This window comes from Tachyglossus aculeatus, chromosome 21 (assembly GCF_015852505.1).
Source record: "Tachyglossus aculeatus isolate mTacAcu1 chromosome 21, mTacAcu1.pri, whole genome shotgun sequence".
Taxonomy (NCBI): Eukaryota; Metazoa; Chordata; class Mammalia; order Monotremata; family Tachyglossidae; genus Tachyglossus; species Tachyglossus aculeatus.
The window spans coordinates 48,086,773-48,105,646 of record NC_052086.1 but is presented as its reverse complement, the minus strand read 5'-3'; positions in this window follow the sequence as shown (position 1 = coordinate 48,105,646).

The window sequence follows — 18,874 nt, the reverse complement described above, 5'->3', positions numbered from 1 at the left end:
CTTGAAAATGTATTTGTATCATGGGTTGTTTTCCCAGACGTAGAGGCAGTTAGTTAGGTTCCATTCCAGAACCAGACTCCTTTTGGTGAACAAGTAAATCAAAATTACATTGCACAACATTCCCCAGCCTCCAATCCCCTCACCCTTTTCCTGGAGGCTTTTCTGACCCTCCCTCCCTTTGCATAAAAATCCCAGTCCCCTCCCTCAACTGGCTTCCCAGACCCCCAATCCCATCTGAACTTCCAAAGCCCAAACAATTTGCTTCAACTTTCAACACTAAAGATAAATCAACTTCTTCTTCTCCCAACCTCCTCTCTTCTCCCCGATTTCTACCTTTGCCAACTTCTCCTGTTCTGGGCCATTTGGTTGTTACCAGGAACCCATATGGGCCTGTTCTGGGGCCAGATGCCTTGGGCTCTGAAAGAGTAGCATGGCTAAGTCAAAAGAAAATGGGATCCATAGGACTTGGATCCTAATCCCGGTTCTGCCACATATCCACTCAGTGGCCTGTTTGTTTTGCAAGTCACTTTACTTCTCGGTTCCTCAGTTTCCTCATCTGTAAAATGGGGATTCAATACCTGTGATCTCTCCCATTAGACTGTGAGCTCCATGTCGGGTAGGGACTGTGTCCATACTAGTTACCTAGCATCCACCCCAACGCTTAGTACAGTGCTTGGCCCATAGAAAGTGCCTAACAAATACCATCTAAAGAAAAGAAAGAAAAAAGAGTAGGAAGCCAATTTAGTGTTTAGAAGCAGAATGGATAGAGCATGGGCCTGGCAGTTAGAAGGTAATGCGTTCTAATCCCGACTTTGCCACTTGTCTGCTATGTGACCTTCTAGACTGTGAGCCCGCTGTTGGGTAGGGACCGTCTCTATATGTTGCAAACTTGTACTTCCCAAGCGCTTAGTACAGTGCTCTGCACACTGTAAGCGCTCAATAAATACGATTGAATGAATGAAGTCACTTCACTTCTCTATGCCTCAGTTACCAAATCTATAAAATGGGGATTTAGATTGTGAGCCCCACATGGGACAGGGACTGTGTCCAACTCGATTTGCTTGCATCGTAGTACTTAGTACAGTACCTGACATATAGCAAGCACTTAACAAATGCCATCATTATTAGAGAACAGCTGCAAGAGCCAAAAAGGAGAGACAGAAGCTCCAGAAACCACGGCACCCATGGAGAGCGGCTGGTATCTGGGATAAAACATGCCGGCTTCCTGCCGTTTGGGGCAAGGAGGAACGGTCAGAGGGGACCCACCCACGACCCCAGGACCATTTTCTCACCACCTCTTCCAAGCACATTCCAGAGCAAGTCTAATTCTGGTGTGTCAGATGGAAACAGGCATGAGCAGGGGGAAGAGGACATTACACTTAAAACAGTGCCTGGCACATAGTAAGTGCTTAACAACTACTGCAGTTATTATTTTATTATTATGATTATTATTATTAAATGAGGAAAAAAAAAACAGAGTATGGGGAAAAGCAAGGAATGCCCAAATTCAGGGTGCAGGAGTTGGGGGGTGGGGAGTAGGAGGATATCAACTTACCTTCAGTGATTGGACGTATCGTCAGGACAAGGTAAAAGTTAGAAGTCCCGGAGTGCATGAGGGAATGCATGACAGATCTTCCGGTTGTATGTTTCGTGAGAAGGCCAAAGCCTAGGGTACACCCATACCTCTGCTGTTTCCCAGAGTAATGCTACCATAACATAATCACTTAAGATTTATGATAATAAAAATAGCTGTGGTATTTGTTAAGCATTTACTATGTGCCAGGCACTGTACCAAGTGCTGGGTTAGACACAAGATCATCAGATCAGACACAGCTCCTGCCTCCAAAATGGGGCTCATAATTGAAGGGGGAGAGAGGGCAGGTTTTACAGATGAGGAAACTGAGGCACAGAGAAGTTAAGTGGCTTGTGTAAGGTCACACATTATGCAAGTGGGAGAGCCTGGTTTAGAACCCTGGTTCTTCAACTCCCAGGTCTGTTCTCTAGCCACAAAGCTATGTTGCTCCTTTGGTACCCAATCCCAAAAGACTCTGGGTTGGATCTTGACTTGTCTTGTCTCATGCCATAGAATCATCTTTGATCCATAGTGACTTCGTGGACACATCTCTTCCCAAACGCCCCAACTCCATCTGTAATCATTCTGGTACTGTATCCATAGAGAAGCAGCATGGCTCAGTGGAAAGAGCTTAGGCTTGGGAGTCAGAGGTCATGGGTTTTAATCCTGACTCTGCCACATGTCTGCTGTGTGACCTTGGGCAAGTCACTTAACTTCTCTGAGCCTCAGTTACCTCACTTGTAAAATGGGGATTAAGACTGTGAGCCCCATGTGGGACAACCTGATCACCTTGTATCCCCCCAGCACTTAGGGCAGTAAGCGCTTAACAAATGCCATCATCATCATCATACAGTTTTCTTGGTAAAAATATGAAAGTGGTTTACCATGCCTTCTTCCACACAGTAAACTTGAGTTTTTGCCCTTGATTCTCTCCCATGCCACTGCTACCCAGGACAGGTGAGTTTTGACGTACAGTAGATTGCCTTCCACTTGCTAGCCACTGCCCAAGCTAGGAAAGGAATGGTTATGCCTCTGCCTGACTCTCCCTCCTGTAGTTGAGACTGGTAGAGTTCTGGGAACTCTCCAGGTGTGACCCTGAGAGGAGTGGATTTTGACAGCAGTGGAAATTACTGGGAAAGTGTGGAAGCACTTAGGCAAGTCACTTCTCTGTGCCTGAGTTTCTTCAACTGTAAAATGGGGATTCAATGCCCATTCTCCCTCCTAGTATATACCATGAGCTCCATGTGATTAACTTGTATCTATCCCAGCACTTAGAACAGTGCTTGACACATAGTAAGTGCTAAACAAATGCCATAGACTATATGATCCCATATATACACACATACACACACACACACAGTTTAAATGCAAAAGGTATTTCTGCCCAAACGTCAAAAGTGTAAATTAGGATCAGAATGATTATTTCCACGTATGTTCGCTCTGCCATGTGACTGAATCGAGCCACAAACATGGCCTACTGTCACTCTTTTAAATGTAAATTACAGGTTGAAGAGGTGACACAGTTGTGGTTGCAGACCTGTCCCAAGTGTCAGGAATTAAAGTGTTTTGAAATGACTTCAACATATCTGATCTTCTACTTAGTCCACGTGAGACAGGGACCATGTCTAACTGGATTATCTTGCATCTACTCCAACACTTTAAAACAGTGCTTGGAACATACTAAGTGCTTAACAAATACCACAATCACTGTTACTACTATTACTTTTATTATTATTATCATCATTGTCATTATCATAATAAGCCCAGGAAGTCGTGGGTTTGGACAAGGAAGGATGTGATGGGATGCAAGCTTGTTGTGGGTAGAAAATGTGTCTACCAACTCTGTTATATTGTACTCTCTCAAGTGTTTAGAACAATGCTCTGCCCAAAGTAAGCACTCAATAAATATGATTGATTGATTGATGTGTACATGGACAGCAGATATCCCCAGGGATGTCGGTGTCATAGGAAAGCAATGTTGAAAGGGGGAAAACTGTGGAGATGAAAAAAATTCACTCTTTCCTTCTGGCCACAAAATAAAGTCTGAACAACATATCCACTAAAAAAAATAATCAGCCAACCAACCATCCCCCTGCATTATCTCATCCAAAAATAAACATCATTTTATCTAGCTTATCTGCTTTTCACTGGAAAAGACATTCAGTTTCCAATAAAGATTTCAAAACTGTTTACCCACTTTTATTTCTTCTTTCTTGGCCATCTTATACATTTTTCAAAAGCAATACAGTTTGTATTATTGATAGAAACTTCTTTGTGCATGCTCTTCCTTTGTTTACACTCATACCTTCTCCCTTCAGGAGATCTTGAAACTGGAGGTGACAACAACGGATGTCAGCATAGGAGTAAAAAGGCCCAAAAAGAGGCAGCTGCAAGGTTGATTGTTTTGTAGCATTAGAAGGGGGAGGTGTATTTTTTCAGGGGGTGGAGGTGCAGTTGAGTGGAGGAAGAGAAATGATGTCTTTGTGGGCAGAGGATGTATCTCATACTTCTGTCCATTCATTCAATCAATCGTATTTATTGAGCACTTACTTTATGCTTTCTGTTGTACTCTCCCAGGCATTTAGTATAGTACATTGCACCCAATGGGAGAAGCAGTGTGGCTTAGTAGATAGAGCACAGGCCTGAGTGTCAGAGAGTGATGGGTTCTAATTCCGGTCCTGCCGCTTGTCTTGTGTGACCCTGGGCAAGTCACTTAACTTCTCTATGCCTCAGTTACCTCATCTGCAAAATGGAGAATAAGCCTGTGAATCCCATGTGGGACAGGGACTGTGTCCAACCTGATTACCTTGTATCTAACCCAGTGGAATGAGTACCTGATTGGGTCAAGGGTTCACATCCCAATTCTTCCACTAATCTACTGTGTAACCTAGGGCAAGTCTTCTGACCTCTCTGGGCCTCAGTTTCCTCATCTGCCAAATGGGGATAGTATAAATTGTAAGCCAAGGCTGGAACACAGTCTTTGTCCTTTATCTCCTCCAGCATTTAGCACATACTAAAGCCTTAATGAATTCCATGATTGTTTGACTCAATGAAAGGAATCAGTCCTACAACTAGAGAGACACTCTTAGTATTTCCGGGTCCTCTGAGCGGGAGATGAGATTGCTAGACAATCAATCAATCAATCAATCGTATTTATTGAGCGCTTACTATGTGCAGAGCACTGTACTAAGCGCTTGGGAAGTACAAATTGGCATCACATAGAGACAGTCCCTACCCAACAGTGGGCTCACAGTCTAAAAGGGGGAGACAGAGAACAGAACCAAACATACCAACAAAATAGAAATGTACAAGTAAAATAAATAAATAAATAAATAAATAAATAGAGTAATAAATATGTACAACCATATATACATATATACAGGTGCTGTGGGGAAGGGAAGGAGGTAAGACGGGGGGATGGAGAGGGGGACGAGGGGGAGAGGAAAGAAGGGGCTCAGTCTGGGAAGGCCTCCTGGAGGAGGTGAGCTCTCAGCAGGGCCTTGAAGGGAGGAAGAGCGCTAGCTTGGCGGATGGGCAGAGGGAGGGCATTCCAGGCCCGGGGGATGACGTGGGCCGGGGGTCGATGGGGTCGATGGCGGGACAGGCGAGAGCGAGGTACAGTGAGGAGATTAGCGGTGGAGGAGCAGAGGGTGCGGGCTGGGCAGTAGAAGGAGAGAAGGGAGGTGAGGTAGGAGGGGGCTAGGTGATGGAGAGCCTTGAAGCCCAGGGTGAGGAGTTTCTGCCTGATGCGCAGATTGATCGGTAGCCATTGGAGGTTTTTGAGGAGGGGAGTAATATGTCCAGAGCGTTTCTGGACAAAGATAATCCGGGCAGCAGCATGAAGTATGGATTGAAGTGGAGAGAGACACGAGGATGGGAGATCAGAGAGAAGGCTAGTGCAGTAGTCCAGACGGGATAGGATGAGAGCTTGAATGAGCAGGGTAGCGGTTTGGATGGAGAGGAAAGGACGGATCTTGGCAATGTTGCGGAGCTGAGACCGGCAGGTTTTGGTGACGGCTTGGATGTGAGGGGTGAATGAGAGAGCGGAGTCGAGGATGACACCAAGGTTGCGGGCTTGTGAGACGGGAAGGATGGTAGTGCCGTCAACAGAGATGGGAAAGTCAGGGAGAGGACAAGGTCTGGGAGGGAAGACAAGGAGCTCAGTCTTCGACATGTTGAGCTTTAGGTGGCGGGTGGACATCCAGATGGAGATGTCCTGAAGGCAGGAGGAGATGCGAGCCCGGAGGGAGTGGGAGAGAGCAGGGGCAGAGATGTAGATCTGGGTGTCATCAGCGTAGAGATGATAGTTGAAGCCGTGGGAGCGAATGAGGTCACCAAGGGAGTGAGTGTAGATTGAGAACAGAAGGGGACCAAGCACTGAACCTTGGGGAACCCCCACAGTAAGAGGATAGGAGGGGGAGGAGGAGCCTGCAAAAGAGACTGAGAAAGAACGACCGGAGAGATAAGAGGAGAACCAGGAGAGGACGGAGTCTGTGAAGCCAAGGTCAGATAGCGTGTTGAGGAGAAGGGGGTGGTCCACAGTGTCAAAGGCAGCTGAGAGGTTGAGGAGGATTAGGACAGAGTATGAGCCGTTGGATTTGGCAAGCAGGAGGTCATTGGTGACCTTTGAGAGTGCAGTTTCCGTGGAATGAAGGGGACGGAAGCCAGACTGGAGGGGGTCGAGGAGCGAGTTGTTGTTGAGGAATTCTAGGCAGCGCGTGTAGACAACTCGTTCAAGGAGTTTGGAAAGGAATGGTAGGAGGGATATGGGACGATAACTAGAACGTGAGGTGGGGTCAAGAGAGGGTTTTTTTAGGATGGGAGAGACATGGGCATGTTTGAAGGCAGAGGGGAAGGAACCAGTGGAGAGTGAGTGGTTGAAGATGGAAGTTAAGGAGGGGAGAAGGGATGGAGCGAGAGATTTCATAAGATGAGAGGGAATGGGGTCAGAAGCACAGGTGGCCGGAGTAGCACTTGAGAGGAGGGAGGAGAGTTCCTCTGAGGATACCGCTGGGAAGGATGGGAGAGTAGCAGAGAGTGTTGAGAGCCGGGGGGTTGGAGAAAGGGGGGAAGAGACTTTGGGGAGGTCGGACCTGATGGATTTAATTTTGTTAATGAAGTAGGAGGCCAGATCGTTGGGGGTGAGGGAAGGAGGAGGGGGAGGAACCGGGGGCCTGAGAAGGGAGTTGAATGTACGGAAGAGCTGGCGGGGGTGATGGGCATGGGAGTCAATAAGGGAGGAGAAATAGATGGACAAGGGAGTCCAGCAAAGGAATCCACTAGCCAAGTTGGTGTTTGCTACCTTAGACAGCAGCAGGCACAGTGGATCAAGGGAAGACTGCTGCTGCTGGGGAATCTGACACCAAACACATGCACTATCTCTCCTGGGTGTTTGGTGACTTCCCTGTATTCCACAATCCTATGGACACTAAGCCCTTTTATACTTGCCCCGGGCCCATGGGACTTTTATGTACACATTCCTCTAGATTATAAGCTCATTGTGGGCAGGGAATGTGTCTAGCCACTCTGCTGCATTGTACTCTTCCAAGCACTTAGTACAGTGCTTTGTATATAGTACACACATGAAGCTTTAATTCTATTTGTTCTGACGATTTTGACACCTGTCTACATGTTTTGTTTTGTTGTCTGTCTCCCCCTTCTAGACTGTGAGCCTGTTGTTGGGTAGGGACCATCTCTATAGGTTGCCAACTTGTACTTCCCAAGCACTTAGTACAGTGCTCTGAGCACAGTAAGCCCTCAATAAATATGACTGAATGAATGAATGAACACTGCTGGTTGATCGATGTATATTCTTATACTCGACTATTTCCCCCATCTGTAATTTATTTCAATGTCTGTCACCCCTTGTAGACTGTAAACTCGTTGTGGACAGGCATCATGTCTATCAACTCTATTATACTGAACTTTCCCAAGCACTTAATATAGTGCTTTGCCCATAGTAAGCCCTCAATAAATATCACTGATTGAACAGGTGATGGACAGGCATTTCACCTAGGTCAGTAATCCCCTGTCAGAGGGCAAATTTAGCTCCACGTGCTTTAATGGCTTTTACTCAAGTAAAAATAATAACAATAATATTGATTGTATTTATTAAGCACTTACTATGTGTCAAGCACTGTTCTAAGCACTGGAGTAGACACAAGCTGATCGGGTTGGACCCAGTCCCTGTTCCTCATGGGTTCACAGTCTTGATCACCATTTTACAAATGAAGCACTGGAAAGTCAAGTGACTTGCCCAAGGTCACAGAGCAGACAAGTGGCACAGTCAGGATTAGCACTCAGGTCCTTCTAATTCCCAGGCCCTTACTCTATCCACTAGGCCATGAAGAGGAGCAACTGTGGGCTCATGCCCACTAAAGCCCCTGTGGAAAAACAACCAAAACTGGTAGATTGGCTGCCTACAGTGATAAATTGTCAGACAATTGCTCATCTTTTTGCTTCACTTGCCAGAGTAGCAACAGCCATAAAGAGCCCCTTGTCAGGTAAGGTTTGCCAGCCAGTGCCCAGACTGTGAGGATGTGAGAGCCGCCTAACCAGCCCTCATTCCTAGTTAGGTGACCATGGTCTCAGAACAGCAAAAGAAACTCCCCGAGTATCCAAAGAGCCAAGAAGTGTGTGCAAACCAGATTTCGATCAGAAACCAGAATTCACCCCCAACAGATTCCGGGTGGTAAAGGATCTCATCTGTTTCCTCTCTCACTTCTGGTAGGGCTCAGGTCCAGGAGGACAGAACACAGGGGAAAGCTAAAACTCTCAGTACTGCTTTCTGCCCAGCTGCAATTTCCTGGGTTCTCCCCACCCCCAAGAATTTCCAAAGTTTCCCTGGACTCTACCTAGAGTTCTCTTGGCCAGATTTTCCCTGAGTTATCCTGCCAAACTGAGCAGGGTAGGAGGGAGGGGAAAGAAGATGCACAGCTGTTAAACATTTATATCAGACAAGTTTAATTTGATCAGAATGGAAAGGATTTTGCTTCTAAATCAGTGTTTCACAGGGCAATTAGCTGGCTGCCATTCACCCAGAGATGGGAAACCTGTAGGCTGGGTCGGAGATAAAGTACCCTGATTTCATTCAGTGTTTTCTCACAGTTATTTAGGCTGTGACTAGAATTTGGAACCTTCCTTTGATGGCTATTTTACTGGGGGGCAAAAAAGGTCCCACCTTCTTCCCTCCCTGTGCTGGCAGTGGGTGCATATCATATTAACCTGCTAATTGTCCCATTTTTGCAAAATTTGGACAACCCAAAAACAGAGGGGGAGGGCTATTTTGTGGGGGTTGTATAAGAATGAAGTCTAGCATGTAGGGAAGCTGGAGAAAAGAAAGCGGTAGAAAAACAGGAGGAGGAGGAAAAGTGGGGAGAAGGAAGAGAAAGACAAAAGGGGATTTGAGATTAGAATTCATACTTCTATTGCATTCACCCAAGGGCTGCTGCATACAATAGGCACTCAGTGAATTACAGTAACACGCTTTCTTTCCCCTCTTCCTACACTGGAGCTTGTACATTTTAAAGAAGAAATTTCTCAGCAGGGTCACCAGGTTCTGACTCTTCCTACCCTGGCATCTGCCAATATCACTGTTTACAATTAATGTTATTAATAGGTAGGTATACACACAGACACATACACACACATACACAAACACACATTCATTCAATCGTATTCACTGAGCGCTTACTTTGTGCAGAGCACTGTACTAAGCACTTCGGAAGTACACGTTGGCAACATATAGAGACGGTCCCTACCCAGCAACAGGCTCACAGTCTGGAAGGGGGAGACAGACAACAAAACAAAACATGTGGACAGCTGTCAAGTAATCAGAATAAATAGAAGTAAAGCCAAATGCACATCATTAACACAATAAATAGAATAGTAAATATGTACAAGTAAAATAAAGTAATAAATCTGTACAAACATGGATCACAGCCACTGTCCGCCTCCTTCGCTCTTATGCTCGAGCTGCTGAACGCTGCTGGCAAAAGTCTAAACACCGTGCCAACCTCATTCACTTCAAGTTTATCCTTTCCTGCCTTAACTCAGCCCTCTCCTCTGCCAGACAAAACTATTTCTCCTCCCTTTTTGACACCCATGCCCATTGTCCCCGCCAGCTCTTCCGTACATTCAACTCCCTTCTAAGGCCCCCGGTTCCTCCAACTCCTCCTTCCCTCACCCCCAAAGATCTGGCCTCCTACTTCATTGACAAAATTAAATCCATCAGGTCCGACCTCCCCAAAGTCACTTCCCCCCCTTCTCCAACCCCCCGGCTCTCAACACTCTCTGCTACTCTCCCATTCTTCCCGGCAGTATCCTCAGAGGAGCTCTCATCCCTCCTCTCAAGTGCTACTCCGGCCACCTGTGCTTCTGACCCCATTCCCTCTCATCTCATGAAATCTCTCGCTCCATCCCTTCTCCCCTCCTTAACTTCCATCTTCAACCGCTCATTCTCCACTGGCTCCTTCCCCTCTGCCTTCAAACATGCCCATGTCTCTCCCATCCTAAAAAAACCCTCTCTTGACCCCACCTCACCTTCTAGTTATCGCCCCATATCCCTCCTACCATTCCTTTCCAAAATCCTCGAACAAGTTGTCTACATGCGCTGCCTCGAATTCCTCTACAACAACACTCTCCTCGACCCCCTCCAGTCTGGCTTCCGTCCCCTACATTCCACGGAAACTGCCCTCTCAAAGGTCACCAATGACCTCCTGCTTGCAAAATCCAACGGCTCATACTCTATACTAATCCTCCTCGACCTCTCAGCTGCCTTCGACACTGTGGACCACCCCCTTCTCCTCAACATGCTATCTGACCTTGGCTTCACAGAGTCCGTCCTCTCCTGGTTCTCCTCTTATCTCTCCAGTTGTTCATTCTCAGTCTCTTTTGCAGGCTCCTCCTCCCCCTCCCATCCCCTTACTGTGGGGGTTCCCCAAGGTTCAGTGCTTGGTCCCCTTCTGTTCTCGATCTACACGCACTCCCTTGGTGACCTCATTCGCTCCCACGGCTTCAACTATCTTGTCTACGCTGATGACACCCAGATCTACATCTCTGCCCCTGCTCTCTCCCCCTCCCTCCAGGCTCGCATCTCCTCCTGCCTTCAGGACATCTCCATCTGGATGTCTGCCCGCCACCTAAAACTCAACATGTCGAAGACTGAACTCCTTGTCTTCCCTCCCAAACCCTGCCCTCTCCCTGACTTTCCCATCTCTGTTGACGGCACTACCATCCTTCCCTTCTCACAAGCCCGCAACCTCGGTGTCATCCTCGACTCCGCTCTCTCATTCACCCCTCACATCCAAGCCGTCACCAAAACCTGCCGGTCTCAGCTCCGCAACATTGCCAAGATCCGCCCTTTCTTCTCCATCCACACCGCTACCCTTCTCGTTCAAGCTCTCATCCTATCCCGTCTGGACTACTGCATCAGCCTTCTCTCTGATCTCCCATCCTCGTGTCTCTCCCCACTTCAATCCATACTTCATGCTGCTGCCCGGATTGTCTTTGTCCAGAAACGCTCTGGGCATGTTACTCCCCTCCTCAAAAATCTCCAGTGGGTACCAATCAATCTGGGCATCAGGCAGAAACTCCTCACCCTGGGCTTCAAGGCTGTCCAACCCCTCGCCCCCTCCTACCTCACCTCGCTTCTGTCCTTCTACAGCTCACCCCGCACCCTCCGCTCCTCTGCTGCTAATCTCCTCACCGTACCTCGTTCTCGCCTGTCCCCCATCGATCCCCGGCCCACGTCATGCCCCGGGCTTGGAATGCCCTCCCTCTGCCCATCCACCAAGCTAGCTCTCTTCCTCCCTTCAAGGCCCTATTGAGAGCTCACCTCCTCCAGGAGGCCTTCCCAGACTGAGCCCCTTCCTTCCTCTCCCCCTCGTCCCCCTCTCCACCCCCCATCTTACCTCCTTCCCTTCCCACAGCACCTGTATATATGTATATATGTTTGTACATATTTGTAACTCTATTTATTTATTTTACTTGTACATATCTATTCTATTTATTTTATTTTGTTAGTATGTTTAGTTTTGTTCTCTGTCTCCCCCTTTTAGACTGTGAGCCCACTGTTGGGTAGGGACTGTCTCTATATGTTGCCAACTTGTACTTCCCAAGCGCTTAGTATGGTGCTCTGCACACAGTAAGCGCTCAATAAATATGATTGATGATGATGATATACAGGTGCTGTGGGGAGGGAAAGGCGGTAGGGTGGGGGGATGATAGGGACTGTCTCTATATGTTGCCAACTTGTACTTCCCAAGCGCTTAGTACAGTGCTCTGCACACAGTAAGCACTCAATAAATACGATTGATTGATTGATCCCCCCCCCTTCCTTGTATTTCCTCCTCAAAAATCAGGAGGAACTGGAGGAAATTATGTGCTGTAACTACCTATGTGAGTAAATATAGTAATTCTCCCCATCCTGCCGTGCCCTCCATGAAAAGGCAACTGATACGAAACTTGACTGATTTAGGCTCCTTTTTATCTCTCCATTCCCCAGAGTGGATGCTTAATACCATCAATCAGTCAATCATATTTATTGAGCACCACCTGTTCATAGAGCACTATACACAGTGTTCAGGAGAGTACAAGAATCAGTAGACATGGTCCTTGCCCTCAAGGAGCTTATATTCTTGAGGGGGAGAAAATGGAAATAATTTATAAAGGGCAGGGATTGCATCTGCTAAATCGTATATTGTACTTTCCCAAGAGCTTGGTACAGTGCTCTGCACATGGTAAACACTCAGTAAATTTCACTGATTTATTGATTGATTGATTGATAGGAGGAAAGAGGAAAAGGGGAGTTAGTGTTTAAGTAATAGGGAATTTACGATATGCATAGAAGTGCTATCCGAAGCTCTGAGGTCACAGATGTTCAGGTTAGCTCTCCTTTCTTCTATCAAAATCCATCCGCTCCCCCGATGCATCTGACCCCATCCCTTCACACATTACCCAAGCACTTAGTACAGTGCTCTGCACACAGTAAGCGCTCAATAAATATGATTGATTGATTGATCAAAGTACTTGCCTACTCCCTTCTTCCCTCCCTGACCTCCATCTTCAATTGTTCGCTCTCCAGTGGCTTTTTTCCCCACTGCTTTCAAACATGTCCATGCCTGAAGCAATATGGTGTAGCGGAGAGAGCATGGACCTGGGACTCAGAAGATCATGGATTCTTACCCTGGCCCTGCCACTGTCTGCTGTGTGACCTTGGGCAAATCAGTTCACTTCTCTGGGCCTCAGTTACATCATCTGTAAAATGGGTATTGAGACTGTGAGCCCCACGTGGGACAGGAACTGTGTACAATCCAATTTCCTTGTATCCTCTAGGGCTTAGTACAGTGCCTGGAACAGAGTAAGTGCTGAGCAAATATCAGAATTATTATTATCATTATTACTATTATTATAAAAACCCTCCCTTGACCCTTGACCTCTCTTTTTTATAAATGTAATATTTTGCAAGTTTGAAAACTCTTAATTCTACTTGGATTCATTAAAATCAGTTCCTAAATTATCAGTCATACCTTACATGTGCTAACAGAAGGGCTTTTAAAATGTATAAGCTCCTTCCGAAAATAATTAACCTATTTGAATGTTTAAGTCTTTGGAAAACGTTTCATCTTAAACTGTGAAATGAGGGAAAAAATAAGGGGGATTAAAGCTGTCCAGAGACAGAGAGGGTAGGCCTCTCTTTTTCTTCTTCAAAATTACCCATTCTAATGCTTGCAAATATCAATAATTTCTCATTCTCTTCCCTGAACAATCCTGGCTAATACCATGGCCCTCTCCATGAAATGTTTGCCCTTCAGGTGTGTGAGAAGAGCAGAGAGGAACTGTGGGTTTTGAGCTCATTACAGAGATGTAGAAGCCCTTCTGCATTGGAAGAGGAGGTCACTAGCAGGGCTTGCTGGCTGTGAATGTGAGCCTGGCTGAAAAGACATAGATTAGTCTGTGATTTATGGCTCCGGCCATGTGCAGCCCCTGGCCCTGCTTTATCCCCTGCCTCAGAAGCCCATCCAGATCTAAGCAACAAAGAAAATACCCCATTCCAGCCTGCTGCCCTGCCTCTGGGCTTCCCTGCTGCCAGCAAGCATAGCAGAGCTGCATTATGTGGCTTGTCCTTCAGGTTTCTGTCGCCTCAGGTTTGGACCATGGGAGGAGCCAGGGCAGGGAATGTGTCATTTGTTTTGTACAAGCCAAGCACTTGGTTCTGTACACTGCATCCAGTGGGTTCTCAATATATGATGATAATGATGATGTTCCCAAGCACTTAGTACAGTGTTCTGCACACAGTAAGTGCTCAATAAATACGATTGAATGAATGATGATGGCATTTGTTAAGCACTTACTACGTGCCAAGCACTGTTCTAAGCATTCGGGTAGACACAAGGTTATCAGGTTGTCCCACGTGGGGCTCGTGGTCTTCATTCCCATTTTCCAGATAAGGTCACTGAGGCACAGAGAAGTTACAGCACAGAGGCACAGAGGCACCCTCCGCTCCTCCACCGCTAATCTCCTCACTGTACCTTGTTCTCGCCTGTCCCGCCATCGACCCCCGGCCCACATCATCCCCCGGGCCTGGAATGCCCTCCCTCTGCCCCTCCGCCAAGCTAGCTCTCTTCCTCCCTTCAAGGCCCTACTGAGAGCTCACCTCCTCCAGGAGGCCTTCCCAGACTGAGCCCCTTCCTTCCTCTCCCCCTCGTCCCCCTCTCCATCCCCCCATCTTACCTCCTTCCCTTCCCCACAGCACCTGTATATATGTATATATGGTTGTACATATTTATTACTCTATTTATTTATTTATTTATTTATTTTACTTGTACATTTCTATCCTATTTATTTTATTTTGTTAGTATGTTTGGGTTTGTTCTCTGTCTCCCCCTTTTAGACTGTGAGCCCACTGTTGGGTAGGGACTGTCTCTATGTGTTGCCAATTTGTACTTCCCAAGCGCTTAGTACAGTGCTCTGCACATAGTAAGCGCTCAATAAATACGATTGATTGATTGATTGATTGATTAAATGACTTGCCCAAAGTCACACAGCTGACCAGTGGCAGAGCTGGGATTAGAACTCATGACCCCTGACTCCCAAGCCCGGGCTCTTGCCACTAAGCCACGTGCTTCTCACCATATATATTCACCCTATCTTCTAGACTGTGAACCCATTGTTGGATAGGGACTGTCTGTATATGTTGCCTATTTGTACTTTCCAAGTGCTTAGTACAGTGCTCTGTACACAGTAAGCTCTCAGTAAATATGATTAAATGAATGAATATATTCACCCTATATTGAGATATATATATTCACCCTGTATTGATAGAAGCAAATCCATAGCTAAGGATTCATTCATTCATTCAATTGCATTTATTGAGCGCTTACTGTGTGCAGAGCACTGCACTAAGCCCTTGGAAAGTACAAGTCGGCAACATATAGAGACGGTCCCTACCAAACAACGGGCTGGGTTCCAAACCCTTCTGAAGTCCCAGACTGTGCCTTTTCCCACATTTGTGGAGGATATTTTGCCAAGGCAGGTCCATCGTCTTCATTCTCCTTGTGCATTTTCTGAGCAGGTCTTTGGGAACCACCTACCTGCTCAGGCAGTGGTGCTTCAGCCATGGCAGAGAAAGAGTTTTGCAGCATCAGTGGCATTTTCAGAGCAACCACTGTGCACAGAAAAAACAAACTGAATTAAAGTCAGAGTAGCTGCCCTCACGGGGTTTACAATCTAATGTGATCTAATGTGAAACATTTTTGAGAGCTCACAACTGTTACTGTTTCCAGGCCCAGCCTGGGGAGCTCAGCCTTCACACTTTCCTTCTCTAGCATCAACCTATTTACTGCTCCAATCTCATCCCCCTTACTCTTGAACGCTTGAGAAGTAGCTTGGCTTAGTGGAAAGAGCACGGGCTTGGGAGTCAGAGGTTGTGGGTTCTAATCCTGGCTCTGCCACTTGTCAGCTGTTTGACTTTGGGCAAGTCACTTCACTTCTCTGTGCCTCAGTTACCTCATCTGGAAAATGGAGATGAAGACTGGGAGCCCCAACCTGATTACCTTGTATCTACCCCAGCACTTAGAACAGTGCTTGGGACAAAGTAAGTGCTTAACAAATACTATAATTATTATTATTGCTCACATCTTCCCTCCAGCCTGGGATGCCCTCTCTAATCTTATCCAACAGACTGTTATTCTCCCCATCTTCCAAGTCCTAATAAAATTGAATCTTCTCCATGAAGACTTCCCTGACTAATCTCTCATTTTCCCATCCTACTTTCCCTTCTGCACCACCTATCCCCTAAGTGTTGTATACTCAATACCCCCACCCGACCCTCAAAGCATAAATTTATATTCCACTGCTTTCTCCTACCTGTAATTCACTTTCATGTCTGCCAGCCACAGATAAGGATCCAATGGGGTGGCTGTGGGGATTGATTGACTCATCAACATGGTTAATGAGCCCCCCATTACAATATGGAGCTAGAGCATCATCTGGAAGGAACAGTCTTGAAATCTGCTGCCATCTTCCTAAGAAAATACTGCCAAGCAAGGGGTCCAACTTTTCATTTTGAATTTAGGGGTGAACAGGGGTAGGGGCTTTCGGGGAATGAAGACTGAGAGGAGTCAGGCCTCCGAAAGATAAAAGGATAGAAAATCACCTTCCTGTATCTTCTGGGTGTTGTTTGGAAACTCTGGTCTTGTCAGAGACTTATCACTCAGTAATCAATCAATAAATTACTTAGTTATTCAAATTAATGTCTGCCTCTCCCTCTAGACTGTAAGTTCATTATGGGCAGAGAAGGTGTCTGCTAATTTTATTGTAATGTACTCTCCCAAGCATTTGGTTCAGTGCTCTGCACATAGTAAGCACCCAATACGTACAATTGGTTGATTGATTGATTGACCAACCATTGGCATTTATTAAGCGAGAAATGGGCACCAGGGCCACAACAATAGAGGAAGGCACACCTAGAGGGACAAGAAAGTTGGTCTGGTGGAGAGAGCCCAAGTATGGGAGCCAGGGAATGTGAGTCTTAATACCACTCCACCACTTACCTGCTGTGTAACCTTGGATAAATCAGTTAGCTTCACTGTGCCTCAATTTTCTCATCTGTAAAATGGGGATTTAACCCCAGCTCTACCTCCGCCTTAAACTGTGACCCTCATGTGGGCCCCCTGTTCCTCCCCCTCCTCCTTCCCTCACCCACAATGATCTGGCCTCCGACTTCATTAATAAAATAAACTCCATCAGGTCTGAGCTCCCCAAAGTCATTCCACACCTTCTCCAACCCCCACTGCTCTCAACCCTCTCCGCTACTCTCCCATCCTTCCCAGCAGTATCCTCAGATGAGATCTCTTCCCTACTCTCAAGTGCTACTCCAGCCACCTGTACTTCTGACCCCATTCCCTCTCATCTTATGAAATCTCTCGCCCCGTCCCTCCTCCCCTCCATAACTTCCATCTTCAACTGCTCACTGTCCACTGGTTCCTTCCCCTCTGCCTTCAAACATGCCCATGTCTCCCCCATCCTAAAAATACCCTCCCTTTACCCGACCTCTCTTTCTAGTTAATGCTCTATCTCCCACCTACCATTCCTTTCCAAACTCCTTGAACAAGTCATCTACACCCGCTGCCTCGAATTCCTCAATGCCAACTCTCTCCTCGACCCCCTACAATATGGCTTCCATCCCCTACATTCCACCAAAACTGCCCTCTCAAAGGTCACCAGTGACCTCCTTCTTGCCAAATCCAATGGTTCCTACTCCATCCTAATCCTCCTTGACTTCTCAGCTGCCTTCGACACTGTGGACCACCCCCTTCTCCTCAACACAATATCCAACCTTGCCTTCACAGACTCCATCCTCTCCTGGTTCTCCTCTTATCTCTCCAGCCATTCATTTTCAGTCTCTTTTGCGGGCTCCTCCTTCCCCTCCCATCCCCTTATTGTAGGGGTTCCTCAAGGGTCAGTTCTTGGTCCCCTTCTGTTCTCTATCTACACTCACTCGGTGAATTCATTCACTCCCACGGCTTCAACTATCATCTCTACACTGATGACACCCAAATCTACATCTCGGCCTCTGCACTCTCTTCCTCCCTTCAGGCTCAGGTCTCCTCCTACTTTCAAGACATCACCATCTGGATGTCTGCCCGCCATCTAAAACTCAATATGTCCAAGACTGAACTCCTTACCTTCTCTCCCAAACCCTGCCCTCTCCCTGACTTTCCCGTCACTGTAGATGGCGCTACCATCCTTCCCACCTCACAAGCCCACAACCTTGGTGTCATCCTCGACTCTGTCCTCTCATTCACCCCTCACATCCAATCCGTCACCAAAACCTGCCAGTCTCACCTCCGCAACATCACCAAGATCCGCCCTTTCCTCTATCTAAACCGCTACCTTGCTGATTCAATCTCTCTTTCTATCCCGACTGGATTACTACATCAGCCTCCTCTCTGATCTCCCATCCTCCTGTCTCTCCCCACTTCAGTCTATACTTCACACTGCTGCCCGGCTCATCTTTGTGCAGAAACACTCTGGGCATGTTACTCCCCTCCTCAAAAATCTCCAGTGGCTGCCAGTCAACCTTTGCATCAAGCAAAAACTCCTCACTCTCGGCTTCAAGGCTGTCCATCACCTCACCCCCTCCTACCTCACCTCCCTTCTCTCCTTCTACAGCCCAGCCCGCACCCTTCGCTCCTCTGCCGCTAATCTCCTCACCGTGCCTCGTTCTCACCTGTCCCGCCATCGACCCCCGGCCCACGTCATCCCCCGGGCCTGGAATGCCCTCCCTCTGCACATCCACCAAGCTAGCTCTCTTCCTCCCTTCGAAGCCCTACTGAGAGCTCACCTCCTCCAGGAGGCCTTCTCTGACTGAGCCCCTTCCTTCCTCTCCCCCTCTCCACCCCCCCCATCTTACCTCCTTCCCTTCCCCACAGCACCTGTATATATGTATATATGTTTGTACATATTTATTACTCTATTTATTTATTTATTTTACTTGTACATATCTATTCTATTTATTTTATTTTGTTAGTATGTTTGGTTTTGTTCTCTGTCTCCCCCTTTTAGACTGTGAGCCCACTGTTGGGTAGGGACTGTCTCTATATGTTGCCACCTTGTACTTCCCAAGTGCTTAGTACAGTGCTCTGCACACAGTAAGTGCTCAATAAATACAATTGATTGATTCCCAGACTGAGCCCCCTTTTTCCTCTCCCCCTCCCCATCTCCCCTGCCCTACCTTCTTCCCTTCCCCATAGCACCTGTATACATGTTTGTATATATTTATTACTCTATTTATTTTAC